Below are 12,199 nucleotides of genomic sequence, written 5' to 3' on the forward strand. Positions count from 1 at the left end.
CCCTTTAAACTAGGTTCACCGGGGGAAGGAGACCAAAGCCCTGAGGTAAATGGGCAAGCGGGATACCGGGAGGAAGCACAGGCAGGAACGTCTGTGAGGGGAGGGCTCCTTTCTCATACTGAGAATGAGGGGCGATCAGCAGGTTATCTCAAGTGCCTATATACAAATGCACAAAGCCTTGGAAACAAGCAGGGAGAACTGGAGGTCCTGGTGAAGGCAAGGAATTATGACGTGATTGGAATAACAGAGACTTGGTGAGATAACTCACATGACTGGAGTACTGTCATGGATGGTTATAAACTGTTCAGGAAGGACAGGCAGGGCAGAAAAGGTTGGGGAGTAGCACTGTATGTAAGGGAGCAGTATGAAAGCTCAGAGCTCCGGTATGAAACTGCAGAAAAACCTGAGTGTCTCTGGATTAAGTTTAGAAGTGTGAGCAACAAGAGTGATGTAGTGGTGGGAGTCTGCTACAGACCACCGGACCAGGGGGATGAGGTGGATGAGGCTTTCTTCCAGCAACTCGCAGAAGCTACTAGATCGCACGCCCTGGTTCTCATGCGCGCCTCTAATCATCCTGATATCTTCTGGGAGAGCACTACAGCGGTGCACAGACAATCCAGGAAGTTTTTGGAAAATGTAGGGTGTTGCGGTTCAAATACAAGACAGCACAAAGCTTTTAGCAAGCACGCAGGCTGGTCTGCCGACGGGCTGCTCCTGTCAGCTTTCCACCCTCTCCTTTATTCTTTCTCTCCCCCCGCGCATTATATTCTCCAACAGATAAAAGGAATACACTGGCTTTGTTTAACATTCTTATTTACCAATTTCTATCTACCGCATTCCTTGCTCTCGGGCCTTGAGCCCAGTCCTGGGAGGCTTCCCACGGTTCATGTCATCTGGGCGAGATTCCAAGGATCATGCCCTTGAGAGGAGCCGTGTGTGCACTGCTCCTACACAACACTCCGGGTGTGCCCTGAATGTTGCCAAGCGCATGAACCTTGTATGAATGCTACATCCCCTCCTTTTTTGTTTATTTGTGCTCGGCCATCTCATGGTAGCCATCAATTTGCTTTTGCAAGCCAATTAACTCCCGGACAAACAAGGTCATAACTCGTGGAGCCTGCCAGGGCAGGTCTCGACAAAGCCTTAACAAAAAGGAAATACATTGCACACAGCAACAGCAAAAAATAAGCTTAAGAAGGTAAAGTGTAATTGGCCGGGCCCCAATTAGCCATGCTAGAGTACTGGGAAGAGAGGTTCGCGTAAGCAGCGAGCATCGTCTCATTCCCTATTTCCTCAGGGTGATGACATACTGGAATAAGGCACGTACCTAACTATTTTTCAGCTGCTACAAAATCAGATAAACAAAAATGGGTAACATTTGCTATTGAAGCCAATCTTTCCCATAGGTTATATGTCATTCGGGCCCGTAATGGAGGAGGCGCTCCCGAGTCAACCCCTACAGGAAATAGCAGGCACAAAAGGCACACAATCAGTACAGAATTAGCAATGATTTGGGCGAAAATGGCCACAAACAGAGTCTCAGGAGTCTCTGGCTGTTGGTTTGCTGCCAGTCTTCATTGAGCCGCGGCGACCAATGCTTTCACTGCTCCCCATGTCATGGGCTGGCTTGGGACGCTACGTCTCCTCCGTCTCCGTCCCGCCATTGTCGACCCGGGAGGCACCGCGTTCTCCTCCAGGGTCAGCTGAAACTCCGGTATGGGGTTCGACAGCCCCTGGGGCCACGCCATGCTGTTTCAGTGCCGGTTGCACACACCGGGCCGGAACCCACAACCGGTCCTGCAGGGAGAGACACAGCAGCATATCCCCGACCCCAAGTAATTAAAGGCACTGGGCCCAACCATTGCGGATCGGGCAGCTGACGGTGATAGACACGCGGTCTTTCCAGTACCTCAGATTTGTGAAAATGCCGATCTGCGGGGGTCTGCTGATCTGTATTCAGTGTTAAATTATTTAAAGTAAACAAAAGGACATGCAGTTGTTGCTGAATGTCTCCTAAGGTTCGGAGACGCAGCTCCCCTTGTTTTAATTGTTTGTCAAGCAAGGTTTTTAGCATACGATTTGCACGTTCAACAATAGCTTGGCCTGTGGAATTATAAGGGATCCCGTGTTTGAGACGGACGTCCCATTGGGTACAAAAGGTGGAGAGGGCTGTGGAGCAATAGGCTGGGGCATTATCCGTTTTGATCTGGCTCGGGCGACCCATAACAGCAAAACAGGCTAGCAAATGATGGATAACTTTGGAAGTGGCTTCCCCACGCTGTGGGGTCGCCCAAAGAAACCCAGAATAGGTATCAATGGAGACATGTAAAAACGAATAGGGGCGGAATTGTGGCCCGTGAGTGACATCCATTTGCCACAGCTGATTCGCTGCGGTACCTCTGGGGTTAACGGCATAAGAAAAGGTAGGGGGGGCAGCAGCGGCACAGTGGGGGCAGGAACGAACAATGGAACGTGCATGATCAGCAGGAATGTGAAATTGTCGGGCCAAAACAGAGGCAGACTGATGAAAAAAGGAATGGCTTTCAATAGGGTCAGAAAAGAGGGAATTTACCTGACCACGTAACGCACGATCGGCGCGCGCATTGCCCTCGGTGAGTAGCCCAGGCAAAGTGGTATGACTGCGGATATAAGCAACAAAATAAGGGAAATTACGAGTGGTGAGGAGATACTGTAAGGACAAAAACAGGCGGAGGAGGTCCGCATCAATCTGTGGGGTAATGAGGGCAAGGGGTAAATGATCCATTACCTGATAAACATAATGCGTGTCCACAATCAGATTAAAGGGACAATCAGCAAAAAGTTGAAAGGCCAAAATAACAGCAGCTAATTCTGAGCGGTGCGTGGAATGCTGGGGCAGTGTAAAACGAGAATGCCAACGAGGGGGGTCACCTAATTGATAGGTGACAACACCGCAGTGTGGAGAGCCATAAGTAAAAAGGGTGATAGCTGAAACAAGAGGTCGAGCTATTGGTAGGGATAAGAGCGTTGGATTTTTTCTGGCGCCACTAACAGGCCATTTTGGCCGAGAATCTGAGACAGGTACTCAAGCTGTTGTGCAGTGACCTGGGGACCGCTAAGCAAAATGTCATCCATATAAAGGTAGACTTTAGTGTGGGGTATTGGGCACAAAAAGGGACAAGGGCCCGATCCACAAAAAGTTGACACAAGGTCGGACTATTTTACATCCCCTGTGGCAAGACCTTCCACTGATACCTTTGAGAGGGTCTCTGATTATTATATTCTGGCACCGTAAATGCGAATTTTTCGCAATCTTGTGGGCAAAGGGGGATTGTGAAAAAACAATCTTTCAAATCTAACACACAGAGCTGATCGGTTTGAGAAATTAAATTCGGGTTTGGTAACCCAAACTGCAAGGGGCCCATGGGTTGGATGCGTTTATTTATTTCCCTTAAGTCATGTAACAGCCTCCATGCACCAGATTTTTTCTTAATAACGAACACCGGGGTGTTCCAAGGACTAGTGGAGCTCTCCAAGCGCTGTGCATGCAAATGTTGCTGCACAAGGGAATGAAGCGCTTTCAATTTTTCTAGGGGGAGAGGCCACTGGTCAATCCATATGGGCTCTAAGGATTGCCATACCAATGGTAATGCGGAGGGCAAGGTGGGTGAGGGAGGGTTTTGGGCCATCATATATTAATATCGAGGGTGGTGTCCAGCTTTACAAGTAAGTCACGGCCCCAAATATTGAGGTGGACAGGGAGCATGAAAGGGCGGATTGTAGCAAGGGCACGGCCTCCTGGTTTAGAGACCGTGACCCAAGACAAACTTTGGCGCCCAGGTTTACTACCCCCGATCCCCCACAACTCTTTAGAAGGAACTGTTGGCCAACTGACCGGCCAGTCCTGATCACAAATCACCGTAACGTCAGCTCCAGTGTCCACCAGCCCTGTAAAAGGAAAATTATTTAAAAGAAGTGTTAACTGTGGTTTCGAGGGGTGGATCGACATTGTTAGAGCAACAAGTGGAGAGGGCGTGTCGTGAGGCGGCGACTGAGACAGCGTCGATCCAAAGCCGTTCCCGCCTTGGGTCCGTTCCTCTGCGGCTGGCACCTGATAGGGGACTAAAATCAATTGTGCAATTGACCGTCCACGCGGGAGCGACTGCGGAAGATGGGTCCACACTTGAACCTTAATAACGCCAGTGTAATCGGCGTCAATAACCCCTGGGATGACAAAAAAACCCTGTTTCCCAGCGTGTGAGCGAGGGAGAACCAGACCCACAAATCCGGCAGGGAGAGGTCTCATCACCTGTGTAGGTATGGCACAAACCTTCCCGGGCAACTGAAAATCAGCATCCTCCTGCATAATCAAATCAAGCCCTGCACTTCCGGCAGTCGCCACCCTCATGGAGTCTATGGATATTAAGGCAGAGGAACAGTTGTCTGAGTGGGGAACACCCCCGTTTGGTCCTGGGTTCGGGGGGGACCCGTCGTGCGGTTTCCCGACCCGCTATGACACTGATTAGCCCAGTGATAGCCCTTCCAACACTTGGGGCACTTTTTTGAGAGGCGGGCGGGCGCCGTCAATGAGTGGCACTCCCGCTGAAAGTGACCCTCCTTACCACAGCTGTAACAACGCTTCCCCTCCTTCCCGCTTTTCCGCAGGGCGGCGGCCAGAACCCCAGCCTTATGTGCTTGAGTTCCAATGTTTTGGCACGCCCGCAGCATGTCCGACAGCTCTAGAATTCCAGAGGCTTGTGCAGCCTGGAGAGCACGGCGGCAATCCTCGTTCGCTTTTTCAACCGCCATTTTTAACAGGATCTCCTGAGCTGCCCCAGGGTTATCCACCTGTCGGAGGATAGCCTCCTGCAATCTGTTGGTAAAATCCATAAAGGACTCTGATGCACCCTGACGGATACTGGCAAAGCTTTTGGTGGGCTTGCCTGAATCCGGGACCTTCCGGAAGGCGTGCTGGGGGCAGGCGGAAATAATGGGGAAGACGGCCTGAGGGAATTGAGACTGCATCTGAACGGTAGCAAACTGGCCCTCCCCTGCTAATTGCTCATAGATGACACCTTGCTCTCTATATACCTGGGCTTGGCGTTCTGCCATCTGCCGATACTCACTAAGCCAAATAACGTACTGACTGGGCATCAGCATCATGCACAACAGCGCCTTCCAATCTTCAGGGACCAGGGTGTACCCAGTACCTAGCCCTTCAAGGAGACCACGTACATACGTGCTAGTAAGGCCGAACTCGCGAATCGCTTTCTTTACCTCTCAGATCACCGAGTAAGGCAGACTGACCCAGTTTGCAAGTTGGTTGCCCTGGCCATCATCCTGCCAGGTCACCGGACAAACTGAGACCAGATCAGCCAACTCCTCTGCTGTAAGATCTGAGCGAGTCTTCACCGCGTGAACCATTTGTTGCACCAGCGAAAGTCCCTGAGCAGACGCGGACGACCCCCCCCGGGGGGCCCCGGAGCATGGGGCCCCATGGGGGGACGGTGATCACACACCGGCTCCAGAGGGGAAGACAAGGGAGGCGGCAGTAACTGAGGCACTGGGGGCGAAGCAGGAGGAGGGAGGGCTGCAGGAGCGGACGGGAGTGGCAAGACCGGCAGCCCCTCTATTGGCGCTGGAGAGGGCCTTTCCGAGGCGACACGCTGTGTCGCGTTGCCAGGAGGGGGGATGGCTGCAGGAGCGGACGGGAGTGGCGAGATCAGCAGCCTCTCTATTGGCTCGAGGGAGGGCCTTTCCGAGGCAACACGCTGTATCGCGTCTCGGCAGAGGTGCCAGGCATGTAAAGCCTGCACGAACGCCCGAGGCTCTTTGTGCAATGTCTGGCCCAACCGCTCCCAGTCCGCTAGCTTAAGGATTCCAGCATCAGGGTACCACGGGCATTGGGCACTCACCTCCTGCAGCAGGAGAGTGAGATCTCGAGTGGAGCAATCATGCTGAGCCTTACGCAGCAAATACTGTAGCTCATTGCGGTGTTGCACTTGCAAAGCAGAGAGGGAACTTCCCATACTTACCACGACGAAAAATACTCACCGGGATCCGCGAAGCGGATGAGTGACACGTCTGAAACCCTTGCCGGGCGAGGTGAGCGCTGAAGGCCCCACGTTTGGGCGCCAGTTGTTGTGGTTCAAATGAAAGACAGAACAAGCTTTAAGCAAGCAAGCGGGCTGGTCTGCCAACGGGCTGCTTTTCCTGTCAGCTTTTCACCCTCTCTCTCTTTTATTCTCTCTCTCTCCTCCTGCGCATTACATACTCCAACAGATAAAAGGAATACACTGGCTTTGTTTAATATTCTTATTTACCAATTTCTATCTACCGCATTCCTTGCTCTTGGGCCTTGAGCCCAGTCCTGGGAGGCTTCCCACGGTTCACATCCTTTGGGCGAGTTTCCAAGGTTCATGCCCTTGAGAAGAGCTGTGTGTGCACTGCTCCTACACAACACTCAGGGTGTGCCCTGAATGTTGCCAAGTGCATGAACTTTGCATGAATCCTTCACGTAATAAACCTACAAACTCTGAGACACTCTGCAGTCTGTCTTTATTTGGTTGCCTCAGCCTAGAAACGAACTGTACGTGTCCTAACTGGAATAATTCGTAACAGTTGCTGTGAAATATGAAGAGAAGCTGTCGGGATTCCTGTCCCCGTCCCCGGCTCAGAGCTCTGCTTTCCATCTCAGCCTGTGGCTGGCAGGTGTGTGGGAAATGAGAAGACCCTCCCCTTCTCCGTGTGCTTGGGAGACAAGGAGCTCTCACCGTCTCCCAGCCCCCGGAGCCTCCTGAAATCTCTGAGCAGGGTGCCTGTGGGATTCTGCTACTCTGGCCCTTCACTCTTTTCTTTCTTTGCCATGATTAGTGGGATTGTGGCAGGGGCAGCAGGTGCTGAGTGGGGGACTCTTGTTGTTTCAGATGCCGGTGACCTTCGAGGAGGTAGCTGTGTATTTCACCCAGGGGCAGGGGGCTCTGCTGGACCCCGCTCAGCATCTGATGTGTTCTGACCAGTGTTCCCTCAGTTTTTACGTCCAAGTGTGGAATGAATTTGGTTGTACGCACAACTATGTAACTCATCATCTCCATATTGGTGCACAGAACAAAATTCATGGGGTGGGGGTGCGGCCGAGGGATTCGGAGTGTGGGAACTGGCTCAGGACTGGGACAGGGATGAGGTGCAGGGGGTGAGGGCTCTGGATTCAGGTGCGGGCTCTGAGGTAGGGCTGGGGATGTGGAGGTTGACGTCTGAGAGGGGGTTCAGGGCTGGGACAGAGGGAGGGGGTGCGGAGGGGTGAGTGCTCTGGCTAGGCATGTGGGGGCTGGGACTGGGGATGAGGGGTTTGGGGTTCAGACTGCAGTGGAGAGAGGACTCCCCCAGCCCTCTCTCACCACAGCAGTTTGGGGCCAGGTCAGAGGCAGCTCTCCCCAGCCACGGCGGCTCCTGTGGTCCTGGGCCGGGCTGAGGGAGGGGTTCCTCTCCCCAGCAGCTCCAGTGGACCTGGGCCAAGCCTGGGGAGGGGCTCCTCTCCCTGCCTGCCTCCACGGCCCTCCATAGCCTGCAGTGCAGCTGCGTAGCCTGCCGGGAACACAGTTTCTGACCCCCGACCTCCCGTTAGCAGAGTGATTGCTAGTCCCTGAGTTCCCCCTTTGGGGACAGGTTGTCTCATTCCCAGATAGTCTCGCATTGCTCCAGGTCGTGCTGAAAAGCATTTAGTGTTTGTACATTTTATCCCTTATGGGCCAGAACTAACTAGATGCTAAAAAGGTGGGAGAAGGGACAGTAAAATGTGGTGTTTTCCATTCTGTGCTATTTCAGGGCAAGGGGGTGAGTGCGAGAGATTCCCTCCTTCCCCTCTCACTGTCATGCTCCTCTCTCCACACAGCAGCCTCTGTCCCAGCCATGGAAAGTTTAACCTGCCTCCGTTCTATCCCTCCATCTCCCACGGTGTCACATACCACCCTGTCCCCGGCTCTCCATGCTTAGGAGTCACAGCTTTGATGTCTATGATCTTAGTCAGACTCCGGAGGGTGGAGAAGGAAGTGTCACAGACCTGGAGTTGGTAGGGAAATCTCAATGAACTTCAAAGCACAGTTGGACCTTCAGATCTTATAGCCCCAATTCCATCTATTGGTAAAATTACTTCCCGGCTTTTTCTAGGTTTGGTCCAGATCATTTGTAGATGGGAAGGTAATTTTCTCTTTCGTTCTCTTTCTTTTATGATGATGCTAAAACTTTTGTAACTAATACAGCCGAATAATGAGGCGAGAAGTGAAGGCGGTTTAGCCACTTGTGAAGAAAATGGGTAAATTTCTTCCCCTGATTTTGAGTCTTAAAGGATTCTCTGAGATTTCCACCAACAGGAAGAAAGGGATAAACAAAGAAACTTACACTTCATCTGTAGCGCAGTGTGCAGCTCACTTATGCCACGGAGTTCCCTGACCCCATGACCCAGCAAAGACTTTTCAAGTATAAAGGATCCGAGTACAAGAAGCGGGGAAAGGGGTTCTGGCCCCATCTCTACTCAGGGCAGCAAGATCCCTTGAAAGATAATAGGAGCATCATTGAGCTGGGGGAGTGGTCCGAGCTGGAAGGCTTTCCAATGAGCATGGACTGCTGAAAGCTTTTGGGGGAGAGAAATCCTTTTGCTTGTAAGGGTACGTCAACGCTCCAAACTTAAGCGAACCTGTATTAGGTTGACTTATAACCACTCCAGTAATGACTGCGGTAGATGATGTCCACACTATCCTCCTTGGGTCGGTGGGGCGCGTCCTCACCAGGAGCACTTCCACCGACCTAGGAGGGGCACTGGGGGGAGCTGAGAGCCCGCTCTGCCAACTCCAGCAGCAGCTCTCTCCCAGGAACGGGGCTGCCCTACAAGCTCTGTGTGAATTGCTCCCCATCTAGGCCCCGTTCCCTGCCGGGCTGCCCCCTCCACTCCCTCTTCCCCATAAAGAGCGAGGGAGGCCACCTGGAGCTGCTCCCTCCCCCTCTGCCCCCCCCCCCGCACCATTCCCCTCCCAGTTTGACACCAGACCATAAATAACTACTCTGAGTGCAGTCTTTAGTTGTGCACCCACTTTACAGTAATTTCATCTTGACCAGTGAATTCTTCCCTGCTGGTCAGAACTGAGTCTAACCCACCTGCCCCCTGGTTCCTTCCTCCACCATCGGAAAGCAGAACTTGTCCCTTCTGGCACAGTGGGTGCTGTTAGGGTGGCCAGGTGCCCGGTTTTCAACCATGAAGTCCAGTGGAAAAGGGGACCTGACAGTGTCCGATCACATCTACTGACCGGACAGCCAAAGTCGAGTTACTGCGGGTGGGGAGGCACTGGGTCATCACTCCCATCAGAGCCGACTCAGCCGGGGCTGCCTCCTACCTGCACTGAGCAGCTGCAGCTCCCAGCCCGGGCTCCACAGACAAGCCCTTCCTGACCTAGGCAGGGAAGGGGGAAAGAGAAGTGGAGGGCGGGTAGACCCTTGGAGGAAGAGTTGGAGTTGGAGCAGGCTTTGGAGGGAAGAGGTGGGGCAGGGATGGGACTTTGGGGGGCAGAGGCGGGGCAGGGGAGGTTGCAGCACTCCGACTTGAGTGTCCATTTTTAAAATTTTATCAAATTGGCAACCCGAGTCGCTAGCTGAGAGGCTGTGAAAATTTTTAGCAAACATAGAAATACCCTTTTTCACAGCAGCAGATTTACTAACTGCCAATAAAGAAATTATGATTTTCATGTTTATAGGAGTAAGGGGATTGTTGGCCCCTTACTGAAACTTAATGGGTTGGCCATTAGTTAGGCCGTCTCCTAACACCAATAGAAAGGGGAAGGGCCAATGAGAAATGAAGACCCTGACACTGACAAGGGTGTGGGGCAATGCTGTAGGTCAGCCTGATTGACAGGGCAGGCAGGCCAATGAGGGAGTCAGCATCCGGGGTCCTCTCCTTTGTGTCAGCTGGAGCTGGCTGGGCTAGAGCAGAACAGGAGGGGCTAAGGAGAGAGGAGGGCTGGGCTGGGCTGGATGCAGAGGGAAACTGGAGCAGCTGGGAGCCGGGAGCAGTGAGCGAAGGGGACCCTGGGCAAAGGGCCCAGGGCAAGGAGAGGCCCTCAGCCAAGAGGCCTTGCAGGCCAGACTGGGTGGGGGATCATAACCCTGACAGGAAGCAGCTGACGCTACGAAGAAGGGTCCTACTACCTAGAGCCTGAGGCCAACACCAGAGTTAGTGTCCAACCCTGGGCATGCCTGCAGCACAGCCAGGGTCTGGGCAGGAGGCCTGGGACATTGGAGGGACAGACTGTGAAGTGCCCTGGCATTCCAGACAGGGTTGTTTGGGGTTCCCTCGCACAGAGCAGGGTGTCATGTTTTCCTTTCATCTTTCCCACTTTTCTCTTTATTTTTATATTACTTGCTGTTTAATAAATTGCATTTGTTCTTAACTCTGTGCAATGATGAAGGAAGCCTCCAGAGTGGAGAGAACACCCCACAATGGGGACAGCTGTCCTGAGTGATCACAAGATTGGGCGTCGAGCGCCTCAGGAGCCCTGGGCCCAGCCTTGGGGTTACGGGGGTCCAGAGTGGAAGCGGGCGGGGAGGGGTCCTCGAGGTCATGCAGGGCTCTGGGTAAATGACTCAGATCCTTTCGTTTGCCAGTTCCTCTGGGGCTCGGTAGAAGCCAGAAAAGATCCCCACACTAGGGGGAGCGTTCCCCCCTCTTACCTCTGTGCATATTTATTGGTTTCTGGTAAAGTTAATTGGGATTATAGGGGCAAGTGTCAGAGCGGGCACCAGCGAGAGTTGCTGGCCACACTCTGAGGCCACCAAATTTGGTCGTGAAAACCCCTGGGCAAGATGCTCATGATGGTCCCTTGTGACCTTGGAGCCTGTGAATGTAACAGGAGCCGGACACAGAAATGCTGCAGGGAGGCAGGTTGATCTGTAGGACCCAGGAGCGGCTGAGGGGCGGCTCTGGGGGGGAGCGATCGCCGGGCTCAGGCCCTGCCCAGGAAGTGACTCGCAGCCGCTGCGGGGACTCTGGCTCCCAGGCTCCCGGCGAGATCCCCGAGCCCCGGCGGCTGGTGCTGGGAGCCCGGAGCCCGGGCTGGAGGCGGGAGAAGGGAACCTCCAGCCGGGACCTTCCCGCTGCTCCCCGGGAGCCTCTCCCAGGGCAGAGCCCCCAGCCCGGCCAGGGCCCCTTCCCGGCCCGGCCCTGCCCCGGGGGGGCCCCGCTCGGAGGGTAGGTAAGAGAGATCCGACACCCCCCCCGGTCACCCCCGGGCTGCTGGGGGCGGGTTTGGCCCCGGGCTGCTCCCCGCGGAGCTGGCTGCGATTCCCTGCCCCGGGCCCGGGAAAGCTGCCGCCAGCCCCCGGCGTGTGCGGGGCGGGGGGAAACCCAGGCATGAGGGGGGCGGGGGGATAAAAATTCCCCCAGATGGGCTGAGCCAGCTGCAGAGGGGCGGGGGAGCCAGCCCGGGCCATGCAGGAGGCTGGGACAGCGACACGTGCGGTGGACAGGGATCGGGGACAGAGGGGATAAATGTTCCTCCCTGGGGGGGGGCTTTTTCTCCCCCCTTTCCAAGGATCTTCGCTCCCAGGGCCGTGTCCTTAAACGCTCAGTGCCTCGCAGAGCCTGGACAGGGCCGCTCTCCCCCCTGTATGTTACTGAGGTGCTAAAGGAGACTTGATCCATTGAAATATTTACAGACCCCCCCCAGATCTGTGCTTCGACTGTTTAAAAGAATCTGGGTCTCAGTTCCTGTGTCTTGCGTAAAGCCGCCCAGCGCTTCATCCATGTGTCCTAGCCCCTGTCCCTCTGAGTTTGACTCCTCTTGGAATCCAGTCTGGGCAGTTTCACAGTGAGGGGGGGGGGGGGAGAAAACCTGGATTTGTGCTGGAAATGGCGCACCTTGATTATCATGCACATTGTAGGGAGAGTGGTCACTTTGGATAAGCTATTACCAGCAGGAGCCTGAGTTTGTGTGTGTGTGTTTTTTTGGAAAAAGGGGCGGGGGGGTGAGAAAACCTGTATTTGTGCTGGAAATGGCCCACCTTGATTTTCATGCACGTTGTAAGGAGAGTGGTCACTTTGGATAGGCTATTACCAGCAGGAGAGTGAGTTTGTGTGTGTGGTTTTTGGAGGGGCGTGAGGGGGTGAGAGAACCTGGATTTGTGCAGGAAATGGCCCACCTTGATTATCATACACATTGTGAAGACAGTGGTCACT

The 12,199-nt window shown here is 53.9% G+C and overlaps 1 long non-coding RNA gene across 1 annotated transcript; it reads right to left on the minus strand.

The window, feature by feature from the left end:
- Positions 1–729: 729 nt before the first annotated feature.
- Positions 730–6,500, minus strand: LOC141998595 (uncharacterized). The gene is made up of 4 exons (XR_012641848.1): positions 6,034–6,500; positions 3,875–3,927; positions 2,573–2,639; positions 730–1,797 (listed from the first exon to the last, which is right to left on the minus strand). It is a non-coding gene; the product is annotated as an uncharacterized LOC141998595 (long non-coding RNA).
- Between the last annotated feature and the right edge of the window lie 5,699 nt (positions 6,501–12,199).

Source organism: Natator depressus, chromosome 14 (genome assembly GCF_965152275.1).
Source record: "Natator depressus isolate rNatDep1 chromosome 14, rNatDep2.hap1, whole genome shotgun sequence".
Classification (NCBI taxonomy): Eukaryota; Metazoa; Chordata; order Testudines; family Cheloniidae; genus Natator; species Natator depressus.